At 34.3% G+C, this 13,095-nt stretch overlaps 1 pseudogene; it reads right to left on the reverse strand.

Annotated features, from left to right (window-relative positions):
* Window positions 1-9,925: 9,925 nt before the first annotated feature.
* On the reverse strand, window positions 9,926-10,653 carry LOC141370733 (olfactory receptor 9S13-like; annotated as a pseudogene).
* Between the last annotated feature and the right edge of the window lie 2,442 nt (window positions 10,654-13,095).

Consider the following 13,095-nt stretch of genomic DNA (forward strand, 5'->3'; position numbering starts at 1 on the left):
GACCTAGAATCTATATCCAATGGAAATATCCTTTAGATATAAAGAAGAAAGACTGTCTAAGATTAAAACAAAGAATTTATTCCCCACTTAAAAAAAAATGTGTACGGAAATATTTCATATGGAAGTAATACAATACACGCCAGAAACTTGAATCTACAGAAATTGAAAGTTTCAAAATGGAATAAATGAAGGTAAAATAAAACCTTATTTTCTTATTTTAAAATTTCTCTGGGGGGCCTGGGTGGCTCAGTTGGTTAAACGACTGCCTTCGGCTCAGGTCATGATCCTGGAGTCCCGGGATGGAGTCCCGCATCGGGCTCCCTGCTCAGCAGGGGGTCTGCCTCTCCCTCTGACCCTCCTCCCTCTCGTGCTCTCTATCTCTCATTCTCTCTCTCTCTCAAATAAATAAAATCTTAAAAAAATAAAATAAAATAAAATAAAATTTCTCTGAAAGATAACTGTTTAAGTCAGAAGTCAGCAAACTATATAGCCCTTGGGTCAAATCTGACCAGCCACAAGTTTTTATATGACTGTGTGAGTTAAATACATTTTTCACTTTTAAATATATAATTTTAAATGATTGGAGAAAATCAAAAGAAGAATATTTTATGACATAAGAAAATGATATGTGTTCCACATTTCAATGTCAATAAAGTTTGGTGGGAACTCCGCCCATGCTTATTAATTCATAATTATCTATGGTTGTTTTCTTGCTACAATGACAGAGTTCAGAAGTTGCAAAAGAGACCCTGCTACATTGTACATTTCTTCCATATATTTTTATTTAATGCTTTTGTTTGTTTGTGTCTTTAATCTTTCCACATTTATTTGGCACATTGCTTATTGAAGGCTCTTGATAAAGACAAAATGTCTAAAATGCACATTTTCATTATTTACAGAACATGATTTTTTATTACTTTGAGAATTTACTGTAAGCTGACTGATTTATTGGTAAGTTCTCAATTTTGGTATATCTGAGTCTCTCCTTTGGGAAATGTGAATTACTGAATTTTGGATAGCAGTCTGATAGCCAGTATTCTGGTATTCAAGTGTGGGAGGAATCCCAAAGCATCTCACATTTGTTTGTAGTTTTAATTGCTTGATCTTTTGGTATGAAGCCCACTCATGTTCTGTGCTGTCTCTAAATCTGTAAACCTTTTGTTTTACATTTCCTGGGATATACATCTCAAATCTGTGGTGTGGGAAAAGCAATCACCCAGCATCTCTCTATGTGGGGGAATGAAGGAAATCAGAATGTCATCCCAAAATATGCCTCCTTCACATAAAAAGTATTTTGAGTTAAAGGCAATTAAGAAATAACCCAGAAAAAGCTCTCCCTTTTGCCTAAACAAATAAATTCTTCTTTTACTGAAGACGAACTCTTATCAGCCCAGAGATGGCACCAGAAATCTACAAATAAAACTTACTGGTGTTAGTGTTTTCTGACATATATTTACCTTCTCTCAGTTTGCCACTGTGGAAACCTAAAACTGCTTTCCTTTGTCCAGTCATTTCTCTGTAAATTTACTGTTGTTTGTTGAGGATGCCATATAAACTGGAATTCTAAATCACCATTTTAACTTACTTTTATTTTAGGTTTCTCCCATGTGATGTGCACTGCATGCATTAATAAACTGTTTTTTTCTCTTGTTGATCCGTCATTTCATTTGAGTCCCAGATGAAGACCAGTGATGGGTAGAAGTAAAGCTTTGACTCCCCTACAGAAGAAACCAGGTTGAAATTGCATATTTTCAAGCATGATTCTTGAAAGTTGTTAGTTCATTAATCACAAAATAAATGTGGCTTAAATAAACTGTACATTTATTTCCCTTTCAAAAACCTGATTTCCTGCGATAAACAATGCAAAAATTGTGTAGTAGTTGTCCATTCACCAGGGAAACTTGCTCTTTCTAACTTGTTACTCTACGCCCTTCAATGAGTGGATACCACTTTGTAGTTAATGACAAATATCACTCTGATATTTTCCAGCTCCTTCTTACAAAGAGGTGAAGTTCACTTCTCTCTATTTTGAATCTAAGGTGGCCTTGTGAATTACATTAACTTATATAATGTGGAGGCATTGATGTTGTGGGAATTTTTAACTTTTATTAGGATTTGCAAATTCCCCTTTTGCCGTATTTGTGAACTCTGTGCCCACCATCACGTTAAGGAGATGGGATTAATATTCTAGATAATGAGACACATGGCCTATAGCCCTCAAACACAGTCAGCCACCCATCAGCAAACAGGCAGATATGTAAGTGAGGCCATGAAACACCAGTTGACTACAAAACATTGAATGACAGCTTTTTAATGTTTGTTGTTTTAAGCCACTAAGTTTTGATACACACCACTGCTTGAGCTCTAGCCAAAGAGAGAAATTTTTAATTAAAAAAAATAACACATTATAACCCTGATGAATTAAGGAGGAAAAAAAGATGTACAAATTTCTTTTAAGGATACTTAAATTTCCAAATGACACATTTCCAAAATGATCTCATTTTGGTGAGATCTTAAACATATAACCTAATGAGAAAACTAGTGGATGTTATTCAGCCTACTAACAGACTAAAAATGAAAACCCATAATAATATTTATCGATAAGAAAAAATTCAACCTCCATTTCTGATGCAAGCTATAAGAAAATTATAATATAAAGGAAGCTCCACACCTCACCAAAAGCATCTAAAATGAAACAATTAACATCATACCTAATAGTGAAAGAATTTTCGGCTAACACCAGGAAAAAGACAAGAATATCTGGCTCACCACCTCTGTTCACCATTGAATTAGGGTTCAAGAAAGTGCAACACAGTAAGAAAAAGATATTAAAGGCAACCAAATTAAAAGGAAGAAGGGTAAAACTACATTTATTAGCAGATGACATGATAATCTATGCATTAAATTCAATAGAATCTACAGAAAAGCTACCAAAATTAGTAAGTATCCAACCAACCTTACTCTCCTGGGATAAACTTTACTGGTCATGATGCAGTATCCTTTTTATATATTATGGATTTGATTTTTCTAAAATTGTATCAAGAATTTTTGCATATATATTCATGAGAGATGGATATGTTATTAAAGTAATGTTGGCCTCATAATGAGTTGGGGTATATTATTTCTACTTTATTTTCTAGAGGAGTTTGAGCAGAACTATATTCTACAAAAAAAACATACAATTTTTGATAGGCTAACAATATTAAATATTTAGTGATAAATTTGACAAATGTGTAAGCCCAGTTCACTAAAAACTAGAAAACATTGCCAAGAGAAATTACAGAAGACCTAAATAAGTGGAAAAATGTGCCATAGTCATTCATTGGAAGACTCAATGATACTAAGAGATTTGTTACTCTTAAATTGATCTATGAATTCAAATCAATTTGAATCAAAATCCTAAGATTTGTGTAGATATTGGTAAGTTTATTCTAAAGTTTTACATAGAAATTCAAAGGAACTAGGATTGCCAAAACAACTTGAAAAAGAACAAGTTGGAGGCTTAAATAATTTTAGTACTAGTGTTAGAATTCTAAGACATTATAAATCAAAACCATATAGAATTTACATCAAGATATCCAAATAGACCAAAGCAAGAGAGTCCAAAATTTGATCTACGGCTATATGGTCATTTGATTTTTCAGCAAAGACACAAAAGCAATTCAGTGGAAAAAGATAATCTTTTCAACAAAGTGCTGGAACAATTGGATATCCATATGCAAAAAATGAAATTTATTTATACCTCTCACCACATACAAAAATTAACTCAAAATGCATCACAGAAGTAGATGCAAAATCCAAAATATAAAATTCTTGGGAAACCTAGGAGAAAATGTTTTTGACTTATAAAACATAAAAAAAAAAAAACAAGTGGGAAGAAAGAGAACTGAACACTGCAAGTAGAGAGCGTTGCAAAGGTTAAAGAAAAAACAAACTGCAAGCTAAAAGGAAGAAACAAAAATGTTAATAATGTCTCAGGTAGGATTCTGGGGAAAGTCATTAAGCACACACAGAATAATACTACATTATAATTTTAATACATTTGAACTTCAAGTGTACGGAAGGGGATTTTTGGTAATCCTTGTTTCATGCTACACTATCAACTTCAGACAACATGTGGACAGTAACCACGCTTTTTCCTTTCCTTTCATACCCGCGTCCTCCCATCCCAAGGTAATATTCTGACTCCGTTGTTAATCATTCGGTTGCTAACATTTGATATAGTTTGAGTAAATACATAAGTCTTCCTAATTATTTTTATTTCAGTTGCCTTTATTAAAAAGTACCACATACAGAATTCCATGTAATTTATGTATACACACCCCTCAAGGAGGTAAAGCTTAACTCCCCACTCCTTAAGAGGAAGCTACACTGAGAGATTTGCTTTGGAAGAGAACAGGATGAAGAGAAAAAGTAACTCTACAGAGGAAAAACTTGATAAGCACTATCTTAGCCAGGTGATAAAGGTTAACATTGTTAGGGATTAAGTAGTGTTGATGGTATGCATCCTATGTAACCTTGATATGATGTGTTGAGAATGACATTTCACCTGTATGGTCTTCCTTCCAAACACCCACAACCCCAGTCAGGCCATAAGAAAAAATTTCAGACAACCCCAACTGAGAGGCATTCTACAAAATAACTGATCACCACTCCTCAAAACTATCAAGATTATCAAAAATAAGGTCTGAAAAACTGTCACAGTTTAGAGTAGGCTAACAATGCATGAGAATAAAATGTAATATGGTATCCTGAGAGAGCTCCTGGACAAGAAAAAAGAATGTTAAGAAAAACACTAATGAAATCTGAATAAAGTATCGACTTTAGTTTTTTAAAAAAGCAAATTCTGTATGTAATGTTTTGGGACTGACTTTTCCTCCTTAATATATTATTGCTCAGATTCACTCTCATTGTGCATATAGCTATAATTTCTTTGTTGCATGATATTCTGTTGTGTAAAAACACCAGTTTTCGAGGTGCCTGAGTGGCTCAGTCATTAAACATCTGCCTTCGGCTCAGGTCATGATTCCAGGGTCCTGGGATCGAGCCCTGCATCGGGCTCCCTGCTCCACAGGAAGCCTGCTTGTCCCTCTCCCACTCCCCCTGCTTGTGTTCCCTCTCTCGCTGTGTCTCTCTCAGTCAAATAAATAAACAAAATCTTAAAAAAAAAAAACCCACCAGTTTTCATTGATCAAAAATCCTACTGACAAGCATTTTATTTTATTTCTGGAATTTTTATCTTGTTAGCTATGCGGTCATCAATATCCTTACACATATCTTCTCCACTACATGTGTAAGATCTTCTCTTGGGTATCTGTTCAGGAATAGAGTTTGTGTGTCATAAGATACATAAATAATGCACTATAAGAGATAATGACAAACTTCCCAAATTATCTTTACTTGTTTACACTACCAAATGTAATGTAGAATAGAGCCTGTAGACCATTTATAGATTCAATCTTATTTTTTCATTGCCATCCCCAAGAGCTTATTCTGTACATTTTTATAATCCCCACCATGAAATAATACTACAAACATACTGTATAATTTTTTGTATACTGTGGGTATATATATATATATATATATATATACAGAAACAGGATTTTTATTTCATGTGTAAATAAAAAGGATATGATACAAAAAAAGTTGTACATTAAAAAAATAAAAAACCATGTTTTCTCCCTTACAGAAAATATCCTCCTGTTGAGAATGCATGCTGTGGACCATGTGCTCTCTAGCATTGGCATGGTGGAACGTTTTCATTTCTTTCCAATTAAATGGGTGTAAATGGAATTTTATTATAATCTTGATTTCCACTTTTCTAATCACTATTGATATAAAACATACCAATAAATTTTCAATATTGCTTGCTCTTCTGTGAAATGTGTGCTAATATTTTATACATTCCATACTGGTTAATTGTACCTTTCTTATAGATGTGTAGAGCTCAGTATATAATCTTATTGGTTGCATGTACTGTGAACATATTCTTTAAGCTTGCATTTTATGACTTTATTTTTTATAAAGTGCCCTTCAATGGGCAAAACTACTCTTACACATCCTTATCTTTTCTTACATGATTGAAGCCCTTTGTAATCTTTAAAATTTTTTTCTCTATTTCATTTTTTTCTATGGATGAGAAACCACTCATACTCCCAAGGCACAATTGATCAATGCTATATTTATTCCCTGGAAATTTCTTTTTTCTTTGAATTTTTTTCTTTGTGCTGAAACTTTCAGAAAAGTTTATCAGATTGGCTGAGAAGTTTACATTAAAATTATGAAGAAAACTTGTTTTCTAGAAAAGAGCATGCTCATGCATTGTTTTCCTGATTCTGTTTAGTTGTCTGTGTTCTCCCGCATTTCATTGAGTTTCTTTATCATGATTATTTTGAATTCTTCTCAGGCGAATTGTAGATTCCTATTTCTTTGGGGTCAGTTACAAGAGCTTTATTAATTTCATTTGTTGATGTCATCATGTTTGCCCAATTCTTCATGATCCATGTAGCTTTGCTTTGGTGTCTATGTGTTTGAAGGAGCAAAGACCTCCTCCAGGATTTATGGACTGGTTTGGGCAGGTAAAGTCCTTCTGTTGGTTCCCTGAGCTGATGAAATAACCTCCAGAATTGCAGTAGTGCTGGATTGCAGCGAATTTGAGACTGTCACTGGGTCTGTAGTAGGGTCTGTAGTTGGTATGCTTATTCCCAGGGGCTTCGGTGGGCACTGATTTGGTCTGGCCCCTGGGTAGATGGGACTGCCTCCAGTAGCTTGTTCAGGAGGGTGGCACTAGGACAAGGATCTCCTCAGGGTCCATAGTCAGGTCCTCAATCAGCAATCTATTGCCAGGTACACAGACAGGAGTGTCTCCTGCTGCATCCCTGGACCCGTAGAACTGCTGGCCACTGCGGCTGTAGGGGCCCAGAGTCAAGTATATGGTCCTTTCAGGATCTTTGTGGGTACAGACAGGAGTGTTTCCTGATTAGTCCCTGTGTCGACAGAACAATTGATGAACTGCTGCTAAGACAGGCTGGAACCCTGTTACAGGACTACTCAGAATCTACAGTCTGACCCAGTTTGGTGGGCTTATCTCCAGGGGCTCCCAGACTCTGGCTGGGAGGGGCTAGAGCTGGTTTGCAAGCTACTTCTGGTCCACAGGCAACATAGAGGTCTTTATGCTTTTTATCCAACCCAGGGATGGACATGATTCCCTTTGAGTGCCTTGCCATATGGGACTGGTCACAGGATCGAGTCAAAAGGGGCTGTATTTGAGTCCTCAGGGGGTAGAGAGCTGTTTCCAGACTGTAGCTGGGACCACGCTGATGAGTCAAGCTGCTTGGGTGTGGGCCAGTGATCTCAACACCGTTCTCTACGGTCTTGGACTGCACTAGTGTTGCACAGGCTCCTGCCTGGATCCCAAACCTCCCACAAGGCACTTTTGTCCCTGGATGGATGCCAAATTATTGTTCAGGAATATGAGAAGAGGATGGCTTATTCCATCATCTTGTTGACATCACTCTTCCCTTCTTTGTAATTTTTAATATTTTTCTACGGCATAATCCAAAGAATTTTATAATTTTCCACATTGAGGTCTTATACATCTTTTGCTGAACTATACTAAATCCTTGACAATCTCTGATACACATAAATGGTGTAGCCTTTTAATTAAATATTTTAGTTGTTCACTCCTGTTTTATAGACATGAAATTGATTTTTTAAAAGATTTTATTTATTTGAGAGAGAGAGAGCAGGAGTGGGGTGTAGAGTCAGAGGGAGATGGAGAAGCAGACTCCCCACTGAGCCGGAGCCCAATGTGGGGCTCATCCCAGGACCAGAAGATCATGACATGAGCCAAAGGCAGACACTTAACCAACTGACCCACCCAGGCACCACATGAAATTGATTTTTTATGTTAATCTAGACATCTATATAAACACTTCCTTCATATTTTCTTTGTAGATAATCGTGTAAATGAACAGTTTGATCCTATACTTAATCCCTTATATTTTAAATTTCTGTTTATCTTCACACTGCTCTTATTAGATATAATAAAATGCTAAACTGCATTGGGAATAATGGGCATTTTGTCTTTTTCTAATTTTAAAGAAAACATGTCTAACATCTTCCCCTTTAGAATGTGTGTTCATTAAGTTTGTATAAATGCAATTTGATAGATTCATGAAGTTTAGTTATTTTTCTTTAAAAAATTTTTTATTTATTTATTTGAGAGAAAGAACATGAACAGGGAAGAGACAGAGAAAGAGGGAGAAGCAGACTCCCCACTGAGTAGGGAGCCCAACACAGGGCTTGATTGCAGGACCCTGAGATTATGACCTGAGCTGAAGGCAGATGCTTAACCGACTGAGCCACCCAGGTGCCCTGAAGTTTAGTTATTTTTCTGATTTCACTGTTTTTAAAATCATAAAATGGAGTAAAAATTTATCAAATACTCTTTCATCTATGAGATATTGTTTTTTACATTTAATCAACAATAAAAAGTTATCATCTAAATAAGTCAAATACATTGGAATAAGAAATGTCATCTAAAGAATCCTTAACATTAAAATTAAACAGAAAAATTATTTATATAATGATGAAAACAAAAGCAAATTACATGGAAAACTATGTAAAAGTTTTAAATATGTCATTAAAATAAAAACAGAAAATAAAGTAACCAAGCATTCAACATATGAATTCAGAAACAAAAATTTAATAAAACCAGAAGATCTTAAGTAAATGGATTAAAATAATTATGTAGATATGCAAATGTATATGCAGATATTATATTAATTACTCTAATATATGTCTGTATTAAATGTATGAGTTGTAATTTTGAATACATCTAAGCAAAAAAACCCAAGACTTGGGTGGCTCCGTTGGTTAAGTGTCTGCCTTCCATTCAGGTCACGGTCCCAGGGTCCTGGGATGGAGCCGCACATGGGCTCCCTTTCCTGCTCCTCTCTCTCTCCCATGTTCTCTCTCTCAAATAAATAAATAAAATATTTTTAAAAAGAACATAATAGGATAAAGTTCTAAGGATTAATAATACAAAGTATAGATAACCACAGACATCAATAATTAAATTATATTATGATGTAATTTTATGTCACTCCATAGCAATAATTTTTTCAAATCTAGAGAAAAATAAGGATTTTAAATTAACATACAAGTTGTGAAAATGATCCCAGAATATAAATAGACAGTAATGAGCCCAATAAGCCTGAGTGATACTCAAAAGATTATCGAACATTTATTATTAAGACCCCATGACAAGATAGTTTTACAGCAACCACATCACATTTATTTATTTATTTTTATTTTTTGCTTCTTGCTGGAATCATTAATTTTTGCATTATGGAAGGATATTAAGGACACTATTGATGTAATACTTTGTACCACTCCTTTGTATAATTTAAACGAAGGTAATAATTTACATTATCATAGCACCTTGAATTTTCATTTGCAAAGATTGGACAGTGGCAAGCTTGGTTATGATTTGGAGAAAACAAAGAGCATAGACCATTCAGTAGTGTCTCTCTCATCTTTCTCCTTCTCCTGATATATAGATGGATATGTAAATATTTATACATATTCATATATATTTGTAGTTATTATATTAATAAATTGAACATGTGTATTAATTTAGTATACTATATTTGTAAGTTGCAATTTTGCATACATCTAAGTAAATAAAACATGAACAACAAACCTACATAATAACTAGACATCATACTGTGAAATAATTATGTAGGATTATAAAAATCTATATTGATTTTTAAAGTCATTCCTAAAGAATATATTGATGTTATAAAAATAAAATAAACTTTGATCTTCAAAACTTTTGGATGGCTTTAGTTGAAACTATTCTATAACAAATTATTGAAAATATTGTTTTTAGTCTATCTACAGTTTTATAGATGGATGGGCGTCAATGAAAAGATAATTTTCTCAACAGTACCCTTTTCACAGCATTTTTCACCTCCCTGTTCCTTAGACTATGAATCAGTGGATTTAACATAGGGATGAGAGGAGTATAGAACACAGCTATAATTTTGCTTTTCTCTGGTGAGGAGATGGCCCCAGGCTGGGCATACATGAAGAACACAGTCCCGTAGAATGAACTCAGCACAGTGATTTGAGAGCTGCAAGTTGAGAAAGTCTTACTCCTGCCATGGGTGGAGGGGATCTTCAAGACAGTGGAGAGAATGTAAGCATAGGAAACCAGAATGACAGTTGTGGTGCTGATGATGATGAGGGCAGAGAGAATGAAAAGTACAATCTCATTCACAGACGTGTCAATGCATGAGATCTTGATCAAGGCTGGAACGTCACAGAAAAAGTGGTCCAATCTGATTTCTCTACAGAAACGCAAACTGAAGGTGAAACCTGTTTGTATCATGGAGTTAATGCTCACAGATATAGGAGCCAATCACCAAATGAACAAATAAGACAAATTTCTGAGAAAGAAATACATAGGTGTGTGAAGTCTGGAGTTTATTTTAGTGACAATTATCATGCTGATATTTCCCACCACAATGACCATGTAGATCAGCAAGAAAATAAAAATAAGAGCATCTGTATATCTGAAGCTGTTCTGAATCCCAGCAGAATGAACTCAATCACTTCTGAGTAATTCCTATTCAGCTCTTTCTTCATAGCTGAGACTTATCTGAGAAAATGAGTGGATGATCATGAAGCCTGTGGAATGCCTTGTTAACTTTTGGTTCCTGAAGTTCTCAGTGAAAGAAAAAGTGTTGACAGGTGTCCTTGGCAACACATCTGACAGAATAGCCTTATTTTTTCTAATATATTTAGTGTCCTTATATTATGAGAAATGTGGATGGACAAAGGATGTCTGGGACAGTGATGACATCAGTCATTCTATGCCATTTGCTCCAAGCTATGGAATCAGATTGACTGAGTCCAAATTTTACCTCTTTCAATCTAATAGAATCCTAGATAACTACCTGCATTTCCAATACCTTGAAATCTTCTGTCAGATGGAAAATACCAATAATACCTACATTATAAGACTACTGTGAGGATAACAGGAGACTGAGTGTGAAAAGAACATTTACAGTTACTATAACATCTTAAAAGCATAATAAATATTAGCCAAATAAATAAGCCAGCAAACAAGCACCTACAAAGTTATTTTTGCATTAGGAATGGAAAACTGGGTAAAAACACAGGTCATCACAAGATGCAGTTAATTTGGTTCTCAAAACATTCTGTTATTTAAACAACATTAGGAAACATGGGATTACTGTTTCATGAGGGAGAATGAAGCATCAGTCTCAAAGAAAGTCATGTGACATGATGGATCAAACTCCTACACAAATGCTCTGTTCAACCTCTACTTCCTACCTCATTTACTCTGAATCTCTAATCTCTGATTCTGGTACTTCCACTCTCTTGTTGGCAGCCAAAGTCCAGCATGTCTGCTTCCCTTCTCTGTCAAATGCTAACATCTTAGTTATGGAAATTATTCTGTTTACATAGAAGTCTTATGGTTGAAGTACAAGATGAACTTCCCTAACAAAAAGTATTTTTTCCTTATCTATGTTGTTAATTAAACTGAAGACATCAATGCAAATAAATAGAGCAAAAAATATCAATATTACACAGGTTTTGTTTTTTGCTTTCTTAAGTAACTATCCATCTTAGTATCAAACACTGAAGAGACAAAGGGGCACATGGATAAAATATTTATAATTTTTAAGTATCAGAAAAATTAAATCCTAGTGGAATAAAATAGATTTTTATGTTATAATTCTGTGGTTCCATTACTTTATTTAATTTTTAAACTGACATTTTTTTTCCCTTCAAGGAACTTATCATCATATTTGAAGTCACATTTTTATTTAGAAATTTACATAAAATTAAAAGTACAGTAGAGTGAGAAGTGAAACTGATTTAGCTTCTGTTGCTATTTTTATGTATGTGAAGTCAAAATGTTTTTTTAGTTAAAAGTGTGGCATTTTAATTCATATAAATCTGAGTTTTAATCCATGTCCTGCCACTCACTGGCTAACTAATCTTAGGCAAATTGTTCAGATTCCATAAAGCCTCAGTTTTCTCATCAGCAAACTGTATTTTAGAACATTTACCCCATAGGATTATTGTTATAAGGATTAAATTAAATGATGTGTATAAATCAAATGAAATATATAGCATCTGAGAAGAAAAAGGTGCTCAAATAATGGCTCTATGAAAGACTGAACAGAAAAAAAGAAATGTTTGTTAAATTAAGAAAACTAGCTTCAGAAAATTTTTTCAAAAACCATGTACCTTACTTGAGATCCAGCAGATTCCAAACAAGCATCACTGAAGAATTTTAATAGTTGATCATTCCTTTAAAGGAAGCTTTGAGAAAACTGTAGTTAATTATGAGAGTGCTTTACAGTATATGTTAGACTTTTTCTACTATCTGAGTACACTCAATCAGTAGACTTTGTTTTTATTTCTAAGTTTCATGTACCTCATTTTTACTTATTTGAACTAAAAGAGAATCTTAGTTTGGGTCTTCAGTTTGAACCTCAAGAAATATCTTACTCTTTATATTCTGCAAAGACAGGACTGAAGTTAACTACAGATTATCTGCTGTAAGTTTGATCTAGCCACATAGTTATTCTTAAGATCCAGAAGGGAGATTAGAAATATATGTATAAATGTATGATGTTCATGAAAAGTAAGAAGGCCCTGGAGGTCAATTAGGTCAGTGTTTGCCAAACTTCTCCGTACCTCAGAATCAGCGGGGGAGACCTTGTTTTGCTCTGCTTTTAATACTGATTCCTAGATCACACCTCTTTTTTAATTAATCTGAATATTGAAAATTATCTATTAGTGAGATGAATGTGGAGAAGCATTCGTTTATATTTTAAGATTTCCAACTGACTAAAGAAATCAATCCCTATGTAGAAGTTTGAGAATCAGTGAATTTGGTCTTCTTCTTGCTTCTTGGAAGATAGTGATTATCTCACTCAAAGTCAATCAAAATCATCATGAATTATAAAGTTTCTTCTAAAAGGACACTTATAACCCTTCATGTCATTGTTTTACAAATTCTACCTCCGGGAATTTCTATCTTTATCCAAC

The sequence above is a fragment of the Callorhinus ursinus genome, unplaced genomic scaffold (assembly GCF_003265705.2).
Source record: "Callorhinus ursinus isolate GAN/ISIS: 27379988/994484 unplaced genomic scaffold, GSC_fseal_2.0 scaffold44, whole genome shotgun sequence".
NCBI classification, from domain to species: Eukaryota; Metazoa; Chordata; class Mammalia; order Carnivora; family Otariidae; genus Callorhinus; species Callorhinus ursinus.